Source organism: Frieseomelitta varia, unplaced genomic scaffold (genome assembly GCF_011392965.1).
Source record: "Frieseomelitta varia isolate USP_RPSP 00005682 unplaced genomic scaffold, Fvar_1.2 scaffold_249, whole genome shotgun sequence".
In the NCBI taxonomy this organism is placed as follows: Eukaryota; Metazoa; Arthropoda; class Insecta; order Hymenoptera; family Apidae; genus Frieseomelitta; species Frieseomelitta varia.
Genome location: NW_025109978.1, coordinates 196,255 through 221,051, shown reverse-complemented (window position 1 = coordinate 221,051; position 24,797 = coordinate 196,255). Strand labels below are relative to the sequence as shown.

Sequence of the window (24,797 nt, the reverse complement as noted above, 5' to 3'; positions counted from 1 at the left end):
CACGCCGTTGTTTTTGTCCTTTCCCCTTTCCTTCCCCTTCTCTCTCTCTCACACACACACACACTATCTGTTTGTTTCCCTCTTTCTCGAACTGACGACCGGCGATCCTCTTTTTGTTACGACACGTGTCACACGGGAAACACCAGACGCCACAGACCGTGGGTGCACGTGCAGCCTCTCCTGGCGGTTCACGCGCCAAAACGGGAAAAAAGTGAAAGTGCTTCGAGAGAGAGAGAGAGAGAGAGAGAGAGAGAGAGAGAGAGCGACGCCCGTGACTGACCAGAGTAGAATGATGCTTCACGACCGGTGCTCGCGAGGACGCGTTCGAGAGTGGTCGTTGTTTTTCAGACTGGACGCGCTGGTCCGCACGATGATGGACTGATCGGCGAGTCGATCGAGGGAGAGAGGGTTGGCACGCGACCATTCGCCGTGGCAGGATCCACTCGAGTCGGATCGTATCAGGAAGTCCTTCGGTTCCGCTGCGCCAGTAAAATCCCCCCGGTCACGTGATCATCAACCGTAGGGGTTGCGGAAGAAGGGGAGAGCGGAGCGTGCGGTAGTCGGCGATACTCCGAGGTGACGAGGAGTGCCTCGTGCCGCTACCTCTGCCTCCGTCTCTGTTAATCGCGAGGCGAGGAGAGATAATCGAGGATTCGTGTGTCGAAGCGCCGCGTGCTCGATCAATTGAACGCGATGTTCGATCGTGTGTACACGGATCGGCCGTCCCTGTCGCGAGAATGAAGATCGACGAGGGAAGAGTGTACGAGGAGGGTGGAATCGTTTAGGGCAGTGCACGTTTGGAAACGATCGGCCGCAAGATGAACGTGACGGCGAGAAATCCAGCAAGATTTTCCACTCGGATGGACACACTCGGCGGTTACCGCGGACGCGCACGGTGCCGTTAATCGATCCGGTCGCGATTGTTTCGCGCAATTATGAGGGCCAAGTGCGAGGCTGGCCAGTGTTCACGAAGGCTCGACCGATGATCGAGCAGATCGTGGACGTTTCGATCAACGTCCGATCGGTGATGGCCTGATTTCCTTCTGCGGGGAAACAGAAGGTGGATCGACTACCGAAGCGTGGAACCTTGACACTCGCCGGACGGACGAATGGGGGTAGGATCGCTCGATTGCTCGTCGATGTATCGTCCCCAGACACACCACTGCCAGAGAAACGAGAACCCGTTCTAAGTGTTTGTGCCGGGTACGTCGTGCGAACTTGGACTTGGTGCAGCTAACGAGGAACAGGAGGTATTTTCATCGTGCACGAGCGAGCGGTATGAGCGCATCTGCATCGATCTCTGTATGTTTCTAGCCGACGATCGTATACGTCACAGGTGTGGCATGATTTCTCTGTAGACGTTTAACGTCTTCGTCGATGACGGGAGCCTCGAACAACCGATATTCCTTCCCCCACGTCGTGAATTTTTCCCCCTCGATTTTTCCCCGATCCATTGATAACGCACCCCACCCGCTAATGCAATATTGATACGGAGGTTAATGTCGAGTACCATTTCGCGGAACGCGTTCGCCGTATAAATACACGTTTCCGTCGCTCTTAAAGCCGTCTACGTGATCGCCGGCGTAAATTTCACTGGGTCGCGCTCCACCCCGTGTTCTTTTTCCCACCCCTCCCCCCTTGCTGCTGCTCGCTTCTTTTTGCTCGTCGGATTCAGCCTGTGGTCGTGGCGAGAATTCTTCAGAGGGTTTTAACTCTCTGCCGGAACGCAGCGAAACCAGATGCTATCTGGGCTGGGCAGGCAAAAACGTTTCAGCGTGTAAAAGGCGTTTCGGTGGCAGAGAGGGTGCTCGTTTCCTGGTTTCTTTTTTTTGTTTAACGCGAGGCTCTGCTTAGAAACAGCTGGCGCGGACGTTGGAATAAATTTGGAGAACAAACCGAAATAAAACCCGCGCGAAGTATCATCCGCGATCTCGGTCGCGTTGTGCGTGCGCAATCGTCCTGAGACGAGAGACGCGGTACGAAGTTGGCGAGAACTGTGATTGTGACACGCGGATAGATAAGACACGCGTTTCGTTTATATAACCAGTTTATCGAGAAACGAACGCAATATGACGGGTTGCGAGCAACCCGACCGTGAAATCGTTAAATCGCCAAATCGTACTCCATCACCTCTGTACATAGCACTCGGCCGGAAGTAGCTACACGCCCGGTTTCAAAGCACTTGACCCCACATGCCACCGCGTGTGTATCTTGCCTATAAATCACCGGCTGAAGAGCCTTTAGGCATCTCAGTCACGCTCCAAAAAACGGTGGCTGAATTTGCATGGAGAAGAAGGGGTAGGGGGAGGAGGAGGTGTGTGCGGCCTTCGAATTTGCGATTATAATTGGGGTTTCGACCGAAAGGGCCGCACCGAATGAATGGAAACGCGAAAATTTACGAGTCCACCCAGTGCCGAACGTATGTAGGTCCCTTCTTTTCCTTCTTTTTCCTTTTCTTTTTGCGGGGTTTCACGACTGCGAGGAGATATTTAGGTCGACCGGGCTCGAACAATTAGTAGCGAAATCCTTGAATTTGCGGCGTTAGACGCAAAAAGCGGAAGAACTATTCGAGCCAACGTGTAGAAAGGATGTTGGACCGCGTACTCTTCTCCAATTCTCGCGATTCTCGTTGATATTTTGCGAAAGATTCGTTTCTTAGATGTTTCTTCCAATGATCTGATACTTGAATGATACTTTGAATTATTTAAAATTCTCTGGTTTAAAAGCGCAGAAAGGGTATTATAGTGTACTCGAGTATTTGTTATATTATTTTGTGAAAGAAAAAAAATAGAAGGCCACCAAATTTTTGATTAGTTAGTTATATATCTCAAGGTTTCTAGATATTTTATTTTTAATATTATAATTTTGAATTAATTTTCTTTAATTGAATATTTAATGTATGTACACATATATGGAAGATTGAGTTTAAATTAATGCAGATAAATACATAATAATATAAAACATAAATTATTTGTACAATTAAATTTTTATGTTATAATACTCCAATATGTTAATTTATGATATAAATCAATGATTTAATTTGACTAATGGCACAGATATTTATTATTCAAACGTACGTTCCTCCAAGAATAAAGTTTCTGATATATGAATCAATATATATCCGATTAAATTCTAATTTGAAAATTATCTGTGAACTATCTAACTGAAGTAAGGGTATCGCGGTGTGTTTGTGTGTTTGTGAAAAATTTAACACGGAAACAGATAAATCAAATTAACAAATCAATTTCCGGCCAAACAATTCTCAGATTGCACACCTCGTTCGAAATTAATTAATTTCGTCTTCTCCACCTCGCAGTTGGCGCGCACTGAAAACATAAATCGAACAAAGCTGGCTACCTTGTGACGCAGCTGAAACTTTAATCAAAGGCAGGCGTAACTTTCTTCTCGGGAAACAAAATCCTCCGCTCGGGAATTTCAATTTCAGGGTTTCTTCCACAGGTTTCTTTCGCCGGCGAAAAACCCTTTCCACTCGTACACAGTGAACTCTACGCGTGCGTAATAACCCATAAAATTATACACTCGGACTGTTTCAAATTTCCTTCGAGAAACTTTTGCTCAATCGCGCTGTCGCCCTCGCGAGTAATGCGCACAAGTTCCCGTAATTTCAGCTACCCGATCTCAGCAATTGCGCGCGTAAAATCATCGAGCCAAGCGCTACCCTGTCATTCCCCGGTCTTTCCCCATTATCTAGCGCCGCGGTGTAAAAGTACCACGCAAATGTGTGGAATTATTGCCGCCATTGTTCTCGTCGCATCCAGCGACGTCTCGTTGCGGGGGCCGCGTCACATTCAGCCCTGTCACGCCGTTTGAACGATAATTTATCACTCCGCCTCTGCTCCATTTTATTAGATTTTACAACGAGGTGAGGTCGAGGCAAGTTGATACATGGCCAGCTTGATACAAATTATCTGGACGTTGTATACGTGTAATTCAATGAGGGCGACGCGTTCGTTGTTTAACGCGTTGGCTGCCACGACACGGTCACCAGTCGGTGATTTCACTCCTGTAAATATTTTGACGAATACGATTTTACAACAAAAAAATTTTGAACGATACAGCTAGACAGTAGTATAAATCAAAAAATTCATTTTCTTTTTTTTTTTTATCGTACATACGCGGACAAAACGTATAAATTTCGAACTATTTATTACAATGGAGTGTATAATTTTTGGCTTTACAGAGAGAAAGAGAGAGAGAAAGAAAGAGCAATGATTTATGTTGACTTCCGGAGATGATATATCCTGATTTATTTTAACTTCTCGTTGAATCGCTTGATGGACGAGACAAATGCATTTTGTTCGTTCGTTTAGGTTAGGTCGTTAATAGGTTAGGTTGATACAGAAATTGGCTCGCATGGTATACGGCAAAAATATTTTTAATTACGCATACGGTAATTGTTATTCATACTTGGAGAATTTTTTATTGTTTACTCTAAATTACAATTATGTTACAATCAACGTGACTGCAAGCATCTCATACAGTGAGATAAAAAATAACCCCATTAACCTCTTGCGCTGGAATGACGTCGAGAATTTTTTGTTCCGAAATTTTAATATTTCCTCAGTTTCAAGTTATTATTTAAGTGAAACGAAATAGTCAAAACAAATAATAAATTCATTACTTCTCAATCATTTCTATCCATACCGACAAGTTCAAAAAGAAAGCGACGAAATATTGTGTACGGTTTGGTCGCTCGTTATGGTCCGCAATCAGTTGCCAGCGGAAACAGTTAAACGAGCACCTCTTGATTTATTCACGCTTTCCTCTCGAAGCAGAATCACATGAATTAATTTATACGATAATTGCAAAAGTCCAAAAAACGTGTTAACTTGCCCCCACTCTTATCGAATTCGACTCGTCAAAATTCCCAAAAATTGGAGTTTTGCAAAAAAAAAAAAAAAAAAAATGAAAGAAAATAAACGAAAAATATGAACCAACCGCGTTCGAATCGAAAGTTTTTCGAAAGTGACGTAGCTCAAAGGGATGGATCGCGCATGTGCAGTCGAACGTGCGTCGGCTGGCCGGTTTCGCGAACCTCGAAAATTTTCAAATCTCGTCGCACCATCGATGACGAGACTTGAGGATTTAACGGAGTTAACGAGGGTCTAATTAAAAGGTGCATTGATTAAGCACAGACTAGGTAGTCGGTAAACATCCTTAATTGATCCTCCATGATTCATTTTCATCCCCTCCAGGTCGCGTCGGCCGGCGTCATTACATCCGCCTCACGTTTTCCCGCCTCGGCCCGGTGTCAGCATTCTTTGTTAAAACGTGAGGGCGAAAAGTCGGTCATGTGACGTCCCTGTGCAAGTTCCTGCCCGCCTTTGTGCCGGAAAGTTAATTAACAGGATTCCCTTCCTGTCCGGCAACCTCGTGCCGGTTTCGAAACAATTTACGTCTCCAGCGCTTTGTGCGTCGCGCCGGTCGAGAATGAAGACGAATACCGAGCGTGGACGCGAGCGAATTCGTTTGAAATTCGCCTTGGAATATTTAACGATCAAAGTTGTCGAACTTGTGTGCCCCGATTTTGAAACTTCGTCTCATTTCTGTCGACGACATTACGAAGCCGATGGCATTAAAACCGAAGGTTTCATTTCAAATTTGGCCCGAGCGGTCGCTTTGAATCGTTCGAGAACTTCGAGGAGTGGCCGATGCCTCGAAGTTGACACGCTTCGGTTCACTCTCGCTCTGACAAACCTGCGATTGATAATTTAAGAATGGATTTATTTAACTTGTGACTTAAGGGTGTTCCGTGCTACGAAGTCAATAGCTCGCTTCGAAAACTTCGTCCCGGATGAGATTTATAATTCGAAGTTAGGTTCGTTTAAATTGTGAGTTAAGGTCTCTCCAGAAGCCGAGTTCATTTAAAGTTGAAGAAGGACAGTAGTTTGAATTATTAATCATACTTCGAAATGTCGAAAGGTATCGGGGTGTCGAATTTCATTTCATTTCATTTCTTCCGCTCTGACGAAATTGTGATTTTTCAGTTCAAAATTTCATTGCGCCGAAACGACGTGGTTCTGCGAGCAATTAAAGGGCTTTGGAGGTCGAAGTTCATTTCGATCGCTCGAGCAATATCTGTTCTTGCTTGTGTAAACGCTTCTTGGACAAGTTGTGTCGACAGAGTCAGTCATCCGACGATCGCGCCAGCCTCGAGAAATTTCTACGCAAATTACGTACGTTTATTGGACTGATCCTAGCAGTTTCACTTTGATCTGTCAAGGGAGAAACGTGAGTCAGTACATCAGATACTACAACTTGAAAAGTGGAGCGTGCAATTGGTACAGAACGTTAAGTATTATTCGAATGATATATATATATATATATATAGATCAATTAGCGTATTGTATTTTTTCTTCGTCTTGTATTTCAAGGAATCCAATTTACATAATCGGCACTAAAGTTTAAAAGGCTGTTATTCTTATCTTCTTTTCGATCATTCTTCATTTGTATCTCAAAGAACCTAATTTCGTTCAAGATTAAACGACTGGTATTCTTGCCGTATACATTTCAAATGCTAAACGTTAAATTTGCACGAGTTCCGTGGTAATTAAAGATCCCGTTCAAGTGACTGACTGAGTTTACTTGTCGCCACGTTATATTTACCTACCGTTATTTAGAATACAACTTGTGGAATGCTGATTCCTGTACGAATCGCAGTTTCCTCACTTTCGCGCACTCGAAACGTAAAGTCTTTACTAAAGTCGTTAGCGTTTAATGTTTAATAGCGTTAAGTTTGTTCTACGTCGTGTTATGATTATCTGATGCTTCGCTATTGCGTTTCGCCAGTTCATCGTTATGAAAATGTCAAACAAATTGTTCGTAACAGTCATTAGCTCCTAGATTTTTTGACTAGAATTAATGAAAGACAAGTAGGAAGTAATCTTTTTTTTAAATAAACGAAGTCTTGGCTAATACGATGATTTTAGCATAGATTTAGATACGATGATATATATCTCAGCATAGCTTTACAGATCCCATGCTTTTCCTACTTTTGTACGATCAACAAATCCTAGGATTATCCTGAAACTATACTCCGTGAATCTTGTACACAGTTCTTTCCTTTTAGATTCAACTAGAACGGCTGTCGGTATCAACAAACACATCATCATGCAAATGAAGTCGAACCAGTTAGGTTGTCTAAGTCTCTACAGTTTAGCGATCACAAATGGATAGAATACATTGCCTGTTTGTTCTGTTAGACACTTGTAATTGAAAGAGAAATTATCCAAGCTGATCAGTTCTTCTCAAAGATTTTTCAAATAACTCCATCCTTTGTTTCATCCAGCAATAACGAACGAGTCGCTCTACGACACAGTATGTATTATTTGTACAACAATAGTTGTTTCATTAAGACAAAAGTTTTCATTGAGAGAAATACCGATGATAATCAGTTTCTCTGAAAGGTTTCTCGGATAATTTTATTCCTCGATCGTTTTCTTCGATAATAGATGTTGGTGTTCATTATTTTCGAGATCTTTTTATCAAGATTGTAAATGCAAAAGTCCCCTGTCTTAGCTTCCTTAACGCGAAGTTACCACAAACGCGCACAAAATCTCATAGCGGATATTAAATTAAACGCGTGTTGTTTATAGAACCAATTTTGCTTGCGTTTCTTGTCAGAATGTTAGTCGAGTATATCGCATAAAGGAAGTGAAACGGGGATGAATCGTGTAATGAATCGGTACGAGAAATTAACGAAATTTCATAATTTATTGTCGCGTGGAAGGAAAGCAAAGAGGATCGTTCCTGAAAGCAACGTGTCTTTCGTTTAACATCCGCTGTGAATCACGAGATCTCAGTTCAGATGACTTTTGACGTTCCTTCGAATTAGAATTCTCGAACGTGTGAAATGCCTCATCCCCGGCTGCGAAAATCACGCGTTTCCTTTTCGTGTCTTTCCTTTTACAGTACGCGTTCTTCGTTGCCATTGTCCCGCGAAGACAGCCTTTTGTGGGACGTGCACTCTGTGTTGTAGCGACACGTTCTCTCTCTCTCTCTCTCTCTCTCTCTTTCCCAGTTTCGTCGCACCTAGACGAATAAAGAGTGCGAGAAGCGTCTTTGACTCAAGGAAAATTAAGATTTCCTCGCGACCAAGGAACAATGCGTCACCATCGTAGCGCCATTGATTAATCTTCCCGATGGAGAGGCGTCATCGATCTCGTGCGCACGTGGCTCTTTGTTCCTCCCTCTTTGATCTTCCCTTGTCCTTCTTTCGCCGAATTCTCCGCGCAGGCCTTCCATCGGCTATCGAACCCTTCGTTTTCCCCTTTTCGGCGAAAAAAACGATTCTTCAACACTTCTCGCCTCGTTCGCCCACGATCGTCTCCTGATGATTTACGAATTAATTGCCTTTGTCCTTCTTTTTGTTTCCGTCAATTATACTGGAGGGTCTCGCGGGTGTTGGTCGAAGCGGATTCCACAGAATAGTAATGTGGGACGATTGGGATTGCTCGGTGAAACTGGATTTTCCACGAAAACCGATGGATTTGATTTAGGATTTTTGGTATTTTAGGTGGATGCAAATTTGAAAAGAAGAAACGAAGGTGTGTTAATATTTGCAGGTTAATGTCTCTTCCTTCAAGCTTAATTCGCGTATATTGCGATGATGTAGAATGATCCTTCGCTTGAACGTCTTCTCGGTACAAATATTAACCCTTACCACTTCAACCGGCAGTAACACTGCAAAACGTGAGCCAGCCTTCTGCTGAAAACTGACAATATTGCCCGAATGATAAGGGTTGAAACACGCTGCCATAGAGTCATGGAAATTCATAACTCAACTGTGGATGTAGTTCTCTTTCTTTAGTACTGTCCACAACGTTCTATTTATCTAGTACCATTCACAGAGCTATGGATAAACATTCGCAATAAACTTTGCTACGCATACTTTTATATTTACCTATTATGTAAAATTATTATTACATCACTTTATATCGTATAAAATAATTATTTCGTATGTCGCTTTATGTGTTATTGCATAATTTTCTGGAAAAAAAATACATGCAATTTCTAATTTACTTTAGACCAACTTATTAGCACATATCGTACTAAAATTATCCTTTTTGACTGCAAATTAACTCTCCTACAACTAAGTAATAAGTCTGAAGTAACTTTGAAAAAAATTTGTCGTAACATCGTAATCTTGACGCGTTCGAACAGTGTAGTTGGCTCTCGTTTCGGATGATATGAATCGAGACACAGCCAATAAACGGGTAAACGCGTGCTCTGTTTGCGTGTCACGCGTCACGCTGGATTAACTGGTACCGTGTGATAAGGAAACTAATATTTGACGCGTTTAACCGGAAGCCGATAAGCCAACCCCGCTCTTGAAAATCCATGAAAATCGTCGCGCCACCGCGAATATCCATCCGAGAATTCCACCCGACAAAAGCCACTTTTGTTCTCAGGGAATGTTCGCTCGCGCTCGTAACGCGGTCACAAAATTGTCGAATCTTTTGGCAATTGGTACATTTCTGTTTCCAACAGTTGAAGCTTGTTTGCACTCGATAAATAATCGCTGGAACTTTTCGTTTCCATAACGCGAACACGCGCATTGTATAATGACAAACATTTATTGAAATACTAGGTAAACGCGTGTTTGATTGGTCCAGGAACTTGTTACTTACCTTCATCTTCAATCTCTGTGAAATTTGCCAGCTCGCGAATTTTTTCAAACGTTTCTGAGATCGTTTGCAAGCCGGAACGATGGAAGATGAAAGGGAAATTCGTCGAGGTATAATTGCGCTTTCACGATTTCAAAGTTCAGCTCTCGACTAAAAATTTCGCTCACACATTAAATAATATTTTTGGATCTCCGAGCTGTTTGCACGTGAAAATGTTCGATTTAGAAAAACGCACTCTAATCTCGATTTCTTTGAATTAAGAGTTCTCTCTTCCTCAGCTTTCCAACGACATATTTCATGATATTTAGATTAAAATAATTTTGCAGATACCTCTGAAGTTCCATCCGTAGACGTGTAATGAAATTTGTAGTTCTTATCTAAAATGGTAAGGGTGATAATTTACAATTACACTTTGAATCACTTTCGAAGCAGGGAACGTTCGAAATTTTTTAATTTCGGCTAATGAAATTCTTTCCCGTCTTCTGCTATTTGCGCAATATCTCCGTCTGCGCCGATGTTTCATTATAGTTTCTCGAGACGCTTGCATTTCAGGAACAAAGTGGCGCGTTGCAATTAAAGCGAAAGCTACGTCTCGTTCCGTGTTAAACTCCTGTCGTTTGTGCATTGGACGTGAAATATTTGTTTCAAACGCGTTCCGTTTGTTCAATGCGTGTCGTTTTCGACGCACACTCTATTCGATACATCCAACGCGTGCGAAACAGCGATAATGTACGCTATGAACGCGCGCGATAGACATTAACAGCAAATTCAATGAGAAATTGACGGAGAAATGGAACACTTTTGTTTGCGAATTTTTTTCATTTCTGTTGCTAACAAATAATTTCCATTGCAACACTTATTTATTTACACATCGAAGGTATTCCTTTATTTATATCGTGTGTATTTTTGCAAAACTTTGTAAATCTATTATTTATATCACGTATTTAATTCAACGCGTGTTACAGAATTGCGTGTTCTGATAAGTCCAAACAAACGTTTTCAGTCAGATTTATTTGTTATGCTTTCAAGCAAAAAACTCAAAATGCAACTCTCGCATTTTTTATTTTGGTCGAATTTTTGTTTTGTTACGAGATTAAAAAACAGTATATATTTTATACTTGATTTAAGCGGATAAATTTCGGCAGAAATTACTACAACGTGGTCGTCTTAATAAACGGAGAATTCACTAAAAATCATTGAACTATAAAAAATTTTCACTCAACGTAGAAGAATATCTATTTAACTATTATAACTTTCCTTTTCCTTTGTTAAACCGTCAAAAAAGCAAAAGGGACGTACGTGCTTTACCAAGCAATTGTCAGAAACGTGATTCTGAGACATCGAGAGTAAACGTTTCGCTTACGGTTCACGCGCGAGCGGTAAGTTTTCTGAAAGATATGTAGAGAACGGAGAGGGTCGGTCGAATTCTGGAAATTATTTTCATTCGTGCTCGGCCAGTTCGAGATATCGTTCGCGAGGGCACGAGACGAATTCTAATTTGGCGGAAAGCTGAAATTACCTTTTGGCAAATATTTCAACACCTCGTTAATGGAACGGACAGTTATTTAACAAATTGGGGGCAATTGAACGCGCACGATTGAAAGTGCCTCCTCCTCGAGCGTCCTCTGGATACTTCTAAACTGCCAAAAAAAAAAATCGGACACTTTGTCGCAATCTCGAATTAAGAAATTGCTGAAACATATATTTTTCCCATTATTGTAAATTATCGTTAGCCGTTATTCGTGAAAATTAATCCTTTTATCTTTTTAAGAATGTGCAATAAAGTACAGAAACTTTTAAAGCTGATAGGTACTAGCACAGAGCGAGGAAAATTTATTCCCTTTGTCAAAAAAAATAATGGTTCATCAGTAACAAAATTCACTCGTAATTATTGTCCTTTGGAAACATTTTTCCTTACACTTCGAGATAAATATCCTCAGCTTCTATGAAGTTAAAATTAAAATTGTAACAATTTTTGAGACGTCATTTTCAATTACGTGTGTCTGTTCATCTTCTTGCTGACAGAATTCTGACGTAAACGTCAAAACGTGAAGCGTTGAGCGGGAATGAATTTGAAGTGAACGGCGTGGCGGTGGGTCGAAAAGGGAGAGAAGAGTGGTGGATGAATTTAATATTTCGATGCTTCAGCGTCGACCCCTCAGCGACACTTGGTGATTAACGGTCCGCCGTAATTTTCCCCCGGAGAGTGATAAAATTTTTAATTGCGCCTCGCCTAGACGAATATCTTCCTTTCGTTCAGGGTGTAGTTTCACTTCTCGGAGGAGCCTTGCGGTTTCACATTACCCGTCTCAAAGAAAGAAAAATAAGGAAGGTAAAGAAATTGGTAATATTTAATTAATATTACATTTTGCTATCCCTGCATTTATTGAGTCGTCATTCTTCAATTTACTTCCTACGTTTGAATGAAAATTGAATTATTAATTTCTATCACTGCACACAATATTATTTCTAACGTTGGAACAATTACTAAAAATGTTAAGATCACCAAAATGTTTGAAAATGACACGCGTTTCCCATTGGAGAACGTAGAAATGAAAAACACGGCGAGCGCTCAAGGTCTCGAATTTACGTTGACTCAAGTTGCGCGATAAATTATGGAAGGATGCATGGGTAGGATGGCTCGTCTAACGTTACGGGAGAAATGCGCTATCTACGTTGTTTTCAGCGATAGGGGAGGGGAAACGTTGCAGGGAGGGAACGTTTTAAATGAAAGATGTGACCCGTAATTGTTTACCGCGGAGGCGAACGAAATCTATTGCAGCCTCGTGGCGTTCCATTTCCGCGCGTTGCGAAGAAAATGGCGCCTACAGGATGAATCATTAAGCATAGACTGCCTGAAAACTTTCTATTCACCCTTTCTCGTTTCAAAAGTAATTTCTCCAATTAATTGGCTAAATATTTGATCATTTTCCCAGTTAAAGTATCGACCACGGAATCAGATTTAATGTAAGGAGTAGTGTATATATAATAATTTTCGTTGCAATTAAAACTGATAAAATTATACGTGAGAAAATGATAGAATGGTACGTCTATTTGTTGCGCGGTTTTAATAAGTTCTCCTCAAAGCAAAGTTTCGAGCAAACTTCTCGTAACGTAGTTTCTACATACACACACACTTTATTGTATAGTATTTCTTACTTGCATTATTCCTCATCCTCAAGAATGCTCACTGGCTGCTGTGTACAAAGGTTTACACCGACACGTCAATTATTGTAGTACAATGGAGGCGGATGTGCGTTTTCGTTTGAAACGTTTCCTGAAAAAAACCGGAAGAATTTTCCTTTGAAGAACTTCTTCAACCGTGGAGCTTCCGGATAATCCTAACGAAAGCGTTAGAATTTTTTATGACAAACTTCGCGAAACAACTTGAATTCTTGGAGACTTCATTCTTACACTTTTCTTGCGAATGTTTTCAGTTTACAGTGAGAAGAATAATGATACTAACAAATATACTATCCCTGACAACGAGTTAAAGTTAAAGATCAAGCATAAGAACATTAAAATTTCACGGATTGAATTAGAATTTGTAATTTTATTTCATATGCAATTGCGTTTTATAGTTTAAAGGCTTTGATCATAAACATTTGAGCCAGGAGTGTGAAATTAGCTCGAGATTTCAGAACAGCATTGTGTCATTTAATTGTTTTAAATCCAACAAGTCCGACCGAGTGAGGTTACACTTGTACTGATTGTTAAATTTTGCACGACTTAGAGGAAACTATTACAGTTCATTAGTAAGTTTCCAACACCTCCAAATAAGATGTGTTCGTCGCTGAGTTTTATTTAATTTCTCCAATTCTCCGAAAATATTAGAGTTGATTGCAATGTAAAGTCGCGAGTATACAACTCTCAAGTCGCTATCGCGTGGCTAGAGGCGAAATTCGCGACAAATCGCCGAAGAAAATGTGCTGGAAATCGGCCGCGTTACGTTTCGTCCGGTCTCGTGCGCGATCTCGCGTTGAAACGTGGCAAAAAGGCGAAATTAATGAGATGTCTGATTTACGCGCCAACGGAAATTCGAATAATTGCGTCCACTCGCTGCCGTGTTTCGCCCCCGTTCGTCATTAAAACCTATCAAGTCGTCGTTCTGCATTTTGTCTGCAATTACGCGACCGATCGTCCCCTTCCTTTTTCCCCCCCTGTTCTTTTACGGCTGCCGATAACTCGCTTATTAAACGCTCTAATGCCGGCAGCCTCGATATTCGCGCGAGCCGTGAAATCGACGATTGAGCGCCGTTTAATTGGAATTTTTCAAACACGAAATCGACGTGAAGCGATACAAAAACGAGGAGGCGAATTGCGAAAATTGTCCGTGGCGTTGCCGGAGGAGGCGACAGTTTCGTTCGGAAACGAAATTGAAATGTGGGAAGATCGAGAACGGTTCATTTCGGCGATTGGTTAATTGCGCGAGCTTGACATTTAACCTCTTAAAGGTACTTATTCTTAGCTGGCTCGAGTGCAATTATGTGAAAATTCGAAAGTTTTCTCATTCAGAGTGTTAAGTGAATTCCGGGGGAATTAAAAGTTTCGACAACGGCGGAGGATGTTCCTCGATCATTCCGGAGTGAATTAAAAATCGTACGAGCAATTAACGCGGTTCGACGTGTTTGACTATTTGAATATCGAAAGTTTGGAAAATAACAGATCGTTCGAAGCAGACACTTATTTCTTTTTTCGACAAAACAGAAATTGAGAAGAATTAACGCGATTTCTATTGTTTGATATATTCAAATTTCGAGCGAGACACAATGTTAGGGAAAACGCCAAAATGGTATGGCAGAAGTTTGCAGCGAGATGCTTACAAAATTTTTCTTTAAGGAATAATTATCTTTCTCCTTTCTAATTTCCTCAAGACGTGTAAAATTCCAAGCAGAAACCCGCGAAGCTCGTTTCATTAAAAAGTGTGCGGCGAGTTAAAAAGAATTCCCATCGGATCTCTTAAAGAGAGGGGTGTAAATTTTAATGAGTCTTCTCCTTGTTTTCAACTGCGGAGAGGAATTTGATTCTGGCCATTCCAGCGGGACTCGGGAACGATTAAAGAATGCATAAATAAGGGAACTCCTGGAAATTGAGGCGAGAAACTCGCCGCCGTCGAAATTTAACGCGACGAAATTAAACATTACCGGCCGATAAAACAGAAAGCAAGGAAACACCAACGTTCTGACATGAACAGATTTCACGAGTGTGAAAGGAAAGGAGATCCTATCCTAAAGAGAAACGATCGAATGGTCATCGCTGATGCTAATGGCTCTGTTCTGCTGTCGGATCCATTGCAAATTCAATTTTACAAGATAATTTGAGGAAAAAGAATTATAACATGAAATTCCGCGTTACATACGTACGTATATCGATAACAATTACCGTTCCGTTTCATGAATACGGTAGAATATTAATATCACGGCTAGTATTTCATTTTAACACGTTTCAATTCTACAGTGGCATTAATTTTACAGCACATTAACATTATAACATTTATTAAAGTAAAGTTTGTATATTTTTAAATAGGTACATGCAATTATTTCTTGAAGGAAAAAGAGGTCCATCGTCCAAGTATTTTGGATATATATTTTGTATCTTTTTTACTACATTTTGCATGCTTACATTAATATATAATACATATGTCTCTGTACTTTAAAGTACATTTCGCAAATGCATAAATGCATAAGTCTAGTTTAATTCTAATTTAATATAATTTGTTATATAAGTGTTCAGTTTCACAAATTTTATTAATACATTTCCATCTTTAAGTGAAAATATAAAAGGATTACTATGTACAAGTATCTTCTTTTAAGAAATTATAAAATTCTTCAACAGAGGGTCTATAAAGTGTTAATATATCATCGCGTCGACTTTAGAAAATGTTATTATCCGCGATTGAATTATTAAATTATATAAATTTCTAAGTTACAATTCATATAATACATAAATTACACGAATTGAACTATATAAATATTGATAATATCGAAAAGTGACAAATGTCGCAAGACTTTCAAGCGTGTTTCTCTCACAAAATCGAAAATTGTTACCCATTTTCAGCCGATCGTCGCATCAAGTTCAAAAACACTCCATTATTTATGACTAATCTCGCCCCTTCGAAAGCTTACCATAAACCGTTCGCGTTATACTACTTGGCACGGCCAAGATCCGCTCATTAATCGTTGCACGTCTGCGTCGAATTATTCTCATGCATTTATCAACAGGAATCCCGGCACGTTTCGGTGTATTTTTGGGGTCAGCTTGGCGAAGTTGCTGCCTTCGCAAGCTGCGCAAACAGCTTAAAGCGGAAGTGCCCTTATCAAAACATCAAGCGGTTGCACTCCGCGAAATTGATTTCTCCGGTTAAACAGCATTACTCTGCTTCGTCAGCAGGTTTCCAACCGAGTTTTCCCGGTATCGCTGCCTCTTATTGAGCAGAGTCACAGTTAAATCCCTTCTTCGAACGAGTTTCACTATTAATTTCATTCTACCGTCGAATTTCATAATTAATTCCTCTCGTTCGGCCTCTGCTGTCAAATTGAACTTTGCACACCACATTAATTAGTCCACTACCGTGTTACATTGTTATACCGTATAACAGTACGATATACCGTGTTTTTTTAAATTCACTGATATTCATAAGTCGATCTGTTTGCTTCTATTGGAATCAGAAATCGAGTCCAAGTCCATTCTTCGACCTGCCATCAAATTGAATCTACATGCAATATTACTATATTGTATAATATATTTTTTGAATTTTATAATTTTTCGAATTCGATTTATTCGAAATCAAACGTCGAGTCTAAATGCTTTTCTTTTCAGACAGAATTTCATAATTTTCTATTCTTGAGCCTCTACTCTTTAATTGATCTACAATATATCAGTTAGTTATACTTAGCCTATTATTATAATTAACATATAATTTACAGATCTTCTTAAAAGTCGATCTTGACACTGGAACTACCAAAATGGTCAAAATGGCTAATAACTAATATTTATTACAGTGTATTTTTTTTTTTTTGAGAATTGAATGGTTTCTTTGCGTTCTTTATTACATCGTAAATTTTTCCTATTGCTTCAATTTCTTTGCTACAAATTTTATATTTTATATTTTGGTCGTAGTTTCAATGTTAAATCCCTTCTTCGACCAAATTTCACTGTCAGTTCTATTCTTGCACTGAATTTCGTAATTAATTCCCCCTGTTGGATCTCTGCAATTAAATTGTTCGAATCTACGACGCGAACGCTAGTTATACTAGTTAGTCAACTATTATATTATATTACACTCTACCATTATATTATACACAGTTTATTTTTTCAAACTTGTAGGTCTTCATAATCCGATCTGTTTATTATTATTCGTTGAAATCAGAAGTTGAGGTTCGCAAATTATATAGTTTGTAATGCATTTTGCCGAATTTGCACGTTTGCGAGCGTGATTCACTTCTGCGGACTCAATCGCAACGTCGTGTCACAAACACGCAGTTCGACACATCGATACATCGGCAATCAATGAGAATGGATTTTCTTCTGTTTCATTTCACTTCACCTTGTTCAGTTTCGCAGTCAATCTACGTTGATTTACGAAAGTGACGAAGCCGACGCTCGATACTTCTCCTTTAACATTTCTCCTTGTCATCCTGAAATAAAATAATTCTGATTCGAATTTCTATAGAATTTTCTGGCGAACGAATTTCAAACAAACTTCCACCTGTCTGCAGGATAATATTAATGAAGATGTGTGTTTCAAATTGCCGAAGAATCGTTAATAAAATTCTCTGCAGTTCCATTAACAATTTCAACCTTCAATTGAAGCACGATATCGCTCAAAGTCGCTTAAAAATTGTTTGAACCGTTCGAAAACCTCGTGTGCCCTTCCCGTACCAATTAACGAAATCATCAATTTCAATTCTCGACGTGGTTAAAGCACAATCTAATCAGAAATTACTCAGTTACGGATTCATCAATTTCAATCTTCAGGAAAATTGAAGAACAATATTCGGTGTAAATCGCTCGAAATCACTGGAAATTACTTTCGAACCGTTTCAAACTCTGCCTCGTGACAATTAGAAAGTCATCAGTTTCAATCTTCGATCATGTTGTGGCGCAATAATCTGTCAGTTGAAAATTAGAATCGCTTGAAAGACAATTATAAGAAAATCATCATTTCTTCATAATTTGAAGCACGATATTAAAACGGGAGGAGGAAATTAAAGCAAAGGGAACGTTTCGAACGACATAAATAAAGTTATAAATCTACTCGCGTCGTGTCATGGGGGTTCATCGTTGTCGAAACGATTCGCGTTGAACTTTGCCTCTCTGGAACGAGTGCAAATTGACCAGTTCCATCGCAGACGAATTTCGTTTCCGAGCGCATTAATTATTACGCGAACCCTCGTTAATATTCCGTTTCGAAAACGTTCGACCGATCGTTACGATCGAAATTTCACGGGAAGGTGAAACTCGCAGGAAGGTGTTAACATCCTCCAATTATCTGGCATCCGTAGAGACTCGCTGGAGCAAGGTTAATACTTCGCTTATTGAGCCGGTGTTAACCGAGTAGGTTAACCAACATGACCCTTACTTGTTAGAAGTTCGTACTATTTTCTATTTTATAAAAGTTAGCTCGTTTATTTAAATTTTCTTGTATATACTCGTTGATTTAAATTCTCTTGCAGAAATTAACAAAATAGAAACGAAATTAAAAGCATTTTAACAGATAGAGAAGCAGTTTAATAGAGCAGTTTAGCGATTTTGACTGAATATTTTCTGTTAAAAATTAAATAGAACCGCAACTAAAAGCGATTCATCAAGTAGAACCTGAACATACATTGAAGTGTTTCAATATTATAACTATCGCTGTACTTTGGGTACTTCACATATTCTGCACATTTTTATTTGGTATTAAATGCAGAAAAATCTCAGGTTTAACAATAACAAAGGCAAAAATAAAAATAAATATTGTTCCAACATTTTCGTGTCGATCTATATAAGTATAGATAATTATATAGATAATTATATAGATATTTATATTATCACATATATACGAATCGCAAAAAAATGTCGAAAGTTAGCTTTCTTCTATTGCTCTTCGGGACTTTGGTAATTAGTTCTCTCATTCCCCTCGAGTAGAACTCAATCCTCTTTCCATCAGAAACCAACAAAGATGTAGCCTAGTCACGGTCAACAGCTCCATGATGAGCCTGGTGTATCTATCGGTGATTTATCCCATTTCCTCGTGTAGGTTCACCCTGACCGGAAATAATCCTGATCGTAGAATTGCCCGCACGAAGACATGGAAAGGATCCAAAGACGATTAGACGAGAAAACCCTTCTTCGCTCGGTTCTTACGTGTTCTAGTAAGATGTTTTAATTTTCGACCTTATTTTTTTAAAACTTTTGAATTAATCACAGCAAATCGTTAAGCCAAGATTATGATATACATTTTGTACGAACACATAAATTGTGTATACATTAATGTTTCTCAGGATATTATAGTATGCAGTTATATATCTCGTATTTAATAAATTTGTATTGTCAAATTAATATTTTATTCTTTCTTATAATATTAATTAAATATCTTTTTTATAATATTAATTTTTATAATATATTTTATAATATAATATTAATATAAAATTAATATTAATTTTTATAATATATTTTAATATTATAATATTAATTTTTATAATATATTTTATAATATAATATTAATATTAATTTTTATAATATATTTATTAATTTTTATAATATTATAATATTAATTTTTATAATATATTTTATAATATAATATTAATATTAATTAATGTGTGTCAAAAGTTGAATTTTTTATATTTATTTATTTATTTACATAATATAATTAATCCTTCATAATATCGCAATAATTTATATCACATAATATCCCTCGACTTTAGAAATTAGCTTCCTCGTTGCACTTGACAACAAAACCAATCTTCTTTCTATCAGCAACTGAGTATACAGGTCACGTAAAAAAACTCCATGACAACTCTGGAATACCACGTGATTTATCCCATTTTGATGTAGAATAACCCTGGCCAGAACTAATCCCGACCGTAGAATTCTCCGTGGCGAGGACAGTACGTTAAGAACGATTAAAAGAGAAAACTCCTCTTTCAAGGAGTTGCTCGACTGCTACGTGTTCGGCGTATCCTTAACCAACAGTCGACGATCGAACGACAGAGGAGAAAGCAACGGTTCTTCTTCGGTAATTGAACCTTCTCGTATTGACCAGCGATTTCGTTATCCGTATTTCGCTAAGTCGGGATTCAGAGACGCGGCGGCATCGTTTCTAAGAGACGATCGAACGACGACGTGGAAAAAGTTGGTCGACCAGCGACCGTGTATTAAGGACGATTGTCGCGAAGCGGACGAGCAGAAATGGCGCAATATTGCGAATACTTGGCCGAGCAATTCAGAAATTCGAGGGTGGATTCAATCGAGATCTATCTTTATCGTGGCCGATAAAGCCTGCGTTCTGTTCTTCAGTGAAAGAAATAGTGGCCGCGACGGGAAATTGCAGGCCACGAAGTTTCTTTCGCGACCGAATACTGCGATCGTCGTTCTTTTTCTTCTTCTTCTTCTTCTTTTCTCTATTCCGGGGTTAGTCTGAGGCTTTCTTATCATTTCGCGGCGTTTATTCCTTTGCAGGGAAGGCCGGGGTTTTGATGAGAATTCTGTCGTTTCGATTTTATTCAGTGGCAAGGTTTGATATGATAGATGATCTGTACTATTGTATATATGTGTCTGTGCTATCGTATTGTGTATGTTATACGCGATCGTATCGCAAGTAAGACTAATTTGCTGTGATTGAGTAACAATATCGTGTCATCAAAAACATGAATTGAAGATTAGAAATTCGAGGAGATGTTATGAATCAGCGCGTCGAATTTTTCTAAAATTTCTTCAAACTCTCGTCTATATTTCTATATTTCGCAAATCTACATATTACACTTGTTATTTTACATACTTATATATTTTAAGAGTCCAGGAGTTAACCAGCGCGAGTCGCTTTTCGTTAAGATCGACTGGTACAAATACGCTTTTGTTGATGAAATCTTTAGCCCACGGAATAGTTTAGCCGATGCTATATAATTATTACAAGACAATAACAAAACTGTTCTGACAACTGATGGTTTTGTTAACGGAAAAATATTATAAGTAATTCTTAACTAGAAGCGACTTACACTAATTGGCCTCTGAGTTATTGGATATCGATATCTTTACTTTAATAAACTTTTCCTGATATTGTATAAAATAATAGAGACGCGGAGTTTTATAAAATCAAAACAAAGGAGGATGTAAAAAGAAATTACAAGAAATGTAAGAAAATTCTTTGCAACCGGTACTTTTTTGTTCACGTTATACACACACACACACACACACACACACATATATGAAAACTTAGGAGTTACTTGTCAGAAGACCTAATATTTTCTATGTTAGACCCAATAATTTGCAGTATCGTAAAATTAAAGCTTAAAATTTTTTCGTCTCGTTTATTTCGAAAATGGCCACGTATACTGAATCGATCTCGGAGAGCTCGAATTCATGAAACATGGCAGCAGCCGAAGCTGTCAGAACCGTAAGTCGGAAAAATTTGTAACGGGGACATTCCTCTCCCGAAATATCCAGTTCACGCAAGAGGTGTTGAGTCAACGTACGTTGCATGTATCGACCTGTGCCAGATATCGATTCGCGATGCTTAATTACTCGTAAACCGTGGACACATCTTGCCATTCGATTACTGGTGCAAGTTTATTTCGATCGGACTTTAGTCCCAAAAACTGGGAGCGCCAGCTCCAATTCGATTAACGTGTCATCGAATTGTGAAATTGCAAAATCGTTCGATATTGGTAAATTACAAAATGTTTCAATAACCTGGTTCGATGAAAATCGACGATCACGTCTGTGAGATATTTCAATGATGATTTTACGAAAGTTACCTGATATTTCCAGATGAAATTGTAACGAATTGTGTAATTTATTATTCCGCGAACTTCTGTGTCGACAGACATGGAACTGTGAAAAGTTTCTTCTCTGAAAATTAAACAGTAACCGTAGACTTGGATGATGAAATCGAATAATCGAGACAAGATGAATTGAGCGAATGCTTGCCTGAAAAGTAATAGTTATCTGAGCTTGTCACACTTATCTAAACAATCGCAATTGTCGATCACTTGTCGGATCTATTCACGCTTCTCTAAGGACAGTGATACACTACTTGTCTGACTAGTCGCAGGAGTATACCACTAGTTAGGTTTCTGGAGTACACCACTACACAAGTACACTAGACACATTGATTGTCCGATCAGATACAGGTGTGGATCACTGATTTGAATAATAATCGATATTCATAGGGATAACAGTAATTTATACTGTCCGATCAGTGGCGAACTTATTCCACTCTCACGTCACATAGTTCTATAGTAAAAATGAATAAGAATCGTCGGAAAATTTCAACAGTTCCACCTAACTCAGAATTTTATGCGTTGCGAGAGAATTTCTATGAATTTCTTTTTTTTCATCAAAGACATTTAATTAAATAATTAGTGCTTCAAGGTGCGTACAGTCGTTACAATTTTATTTTATATTTTCTAACAACCAACACATAATAATATTAATTCATTCGATTGATTTACAAATTCTGAATAAATGAAAATCAAAAATAAAGAAACTTCGTTCGCAAAAAGTTTTCTGAGAGTACAACAGCTCTAAAAATGAAAAGTTTCATTTCTAGAAATGAGGAAAATTTCAGTTCTAAAAATGAGAAAAATTTCATTCATTTTGTAGTAATTTATGACAGTTCCACCTAATTCAGGATTTTATCCGTTTCGAGAGAATTTTGTTTTCATCGAAGACATTAAATTAAATAATTGATGCTTCAAGGTGCGTACGATCATTACAACTTTACTTTATATTTTCTAACAACGCATAATCGCGCATATTAATTCATTCGATTGATTTACAAATGAAAATAAATGAAAATCAAAGATAAAGAAACTTCATTCGCAAAAAGCTTTTCTGAGCATACAACAGTTCTAAAAATAAAAGGTTTCATTTCTAAAAATTAGAAAAATTTCATTCATTTTGTAGTAATTTATGACAGTTCCACCTAATTCAGGATTTTATGCGTTTTGAGAGAATTTTTTCTTCATCAAAGGCAATAAATTAAATAATTAGTGCATCAAGGTGCGTACAATCATTACAATTTTATTTTATATTTTCTAACAACGCATAATCGCGCATATTAATTCATTCGATTGATTTACAAACTCTGAATAAATGAAAATCACAAATAAAGAAACTTCGTTCGCAAAAAGTTTTCTGGGAACTACAACAGCTCTAACAATGAATGGTTTCATTTCTAGAAATGAGAAAAATTTCATTCATTTTCTAGTAATTTATGACAGTTCCACCTAATTCACGATTTTATGCGTTTCGAGAGAATTTTTTCTTCATCAAAGGCAATAAATTAAATAATTAGTGCATCAAGGTGCTTCAAAGTGCTTCAAGGTGCGTACAATCATTACAATTTTATTTTTCTAACAAATATTTCAATTTTCTAACAAACAACGCATAATCGCGCATATTAATTCATTTGATTGATTTACAAACTCTGAATAAATGAATATCACAAATAAAGAAACTTCGTTCGCAAAAAGTTTTCTGAGAACTACAACAGCTCTAAAAATGAATGGTTTCATTTCTAGAAATGAGAAGAATTTCATTCATTTTCTAGTAATTTATGATAGCCTGCTATCGCGTAATGTAGCTTGCTGGCTCAGCTCGAAATTAAAGCAACCGTTCGCCAGCGATTATATAAATAAAAGCAAGCCCCCTCCGCGGTAATAAAACTAACCCTCGCTGCTCTTAATCCATCCGATCCCACACCTAGACGGTGTCGTTTTATCCGATAACCCTGACGGAAAGTCGAAACGTTGAACAGCTGGGTGTTCGGCGAGATCCCTGTCCCGGGTATCGCCGACATCGTGATATTTCCACGAATCGTGTTATCGTCATTTTAACTCGGAACGGTGATAGATCCAATCTGATCTATCCTAGGGAAATTACGTCCTACTGAGCTGCAGGGAAAGAACTCGTTCGCCCTATCGTGAAAGAGAAACGCACATGTTGGAAAAAGATACGCACGAGAAACGAACATGGATGAAGATGCGATGCGCACGAAGAATTTAATAGCCCGCGGTTCAACATTCACGCGATGAATATATTTATAACGAATAAAATAACGGAGCAAAATGTAGTAAAATTATTAGATTCGACGAAGAGTAAACGAAGCGACAGGCATTCGATCTTCGTGCATTTACAGTGTAGTTTATTATTATTAAATACACTTTATTTTCATATTGATAATCGATCGACATTGAAACATATTTTACATTTCATTTACTCGTTCGTACCTCCGATAGAAATTTTCATTTGGAAATTTACATTCCCCAACAGTTAACAAACGTTGGAGAAACAAAAAAGGGGAGCATGCGGCGAGTTTCCTGGATCTCATTCGGTTGCAATGAGTGCAAAAAAAAAAAATAGTTTTGTTCGACTCGCGTACATTTATCGTGCGAGGTGGACTGGGAAATCGATAGTTATCTCTCTTGGTTTCGGTTGACTCGACGCGGTGTAAGGGATCTTGGTTACGGCTGCGCGTAGAGGTGGGAAGGCGTTGCTACACGGTATAATTTCGAGTGTTCCGCTCGAGCTCGGATCCTCGAAACGGTGCTTGCCTCTTTAACTGAAACTTTCGATTCAACACTCGATTACGAGAGCTGAGAAACAGCTGTAAATTCGTCGGAAATTTCATTCCGATTCGCGGCATTCGCAATGCATCGGGTGATTCCCTATTGCTTTTGTCACGTCATTGGAATTTTGGATGAAGTACTATTAACTGATAAATAATATTTTCTATATACACGTTCGATACACGTTGCATATAAAACTACAGGGTTCTTCATCATAAAATGTGTTATAATGTACGAAATACACGCTTCGTTCAAAATTCGAACTGTTAATTTTTGAGAAGCAGTTTCCTAACAGATAAAATTATCGTATAAATTTATTATTAAATTGAAGATAATACATTAACGTGTATTTTTTTTTTTTTTTTGCAATATTAAACTT

General features: G+C 38.6%; 1 protein-coding gene and 1 long non-coding RNA gene across 10 annotated transcripts in view; both read left to right on the top strand.

Moving 5' to 3' along the window:
• The window catches only part of LOC122528345 (glutamate receptor ionotropic, NMDA 2B), a 206,124-nt gene that overhangs the window by 64,964 nt on the left and 116,363 nt on the right, over positions 1-24,797 (top strand). The gene's annotated exons all lie outside the window — the stretch shown is intronic.
• LOC122528348 overlaps positions 159-24,797 on the top strand; it is a 30,110-nt gene continuing 5,471 nt past the window's right edge. The window contains exon 1 of the long non-coding RNA XR_006306551.1: positions 159-1,336. This is a non-coding gene — a long non-coding RNA (uncharacterized LOC122528348). The remainder of the gene's footprint in view (positions 1,337-24,797) is intronic.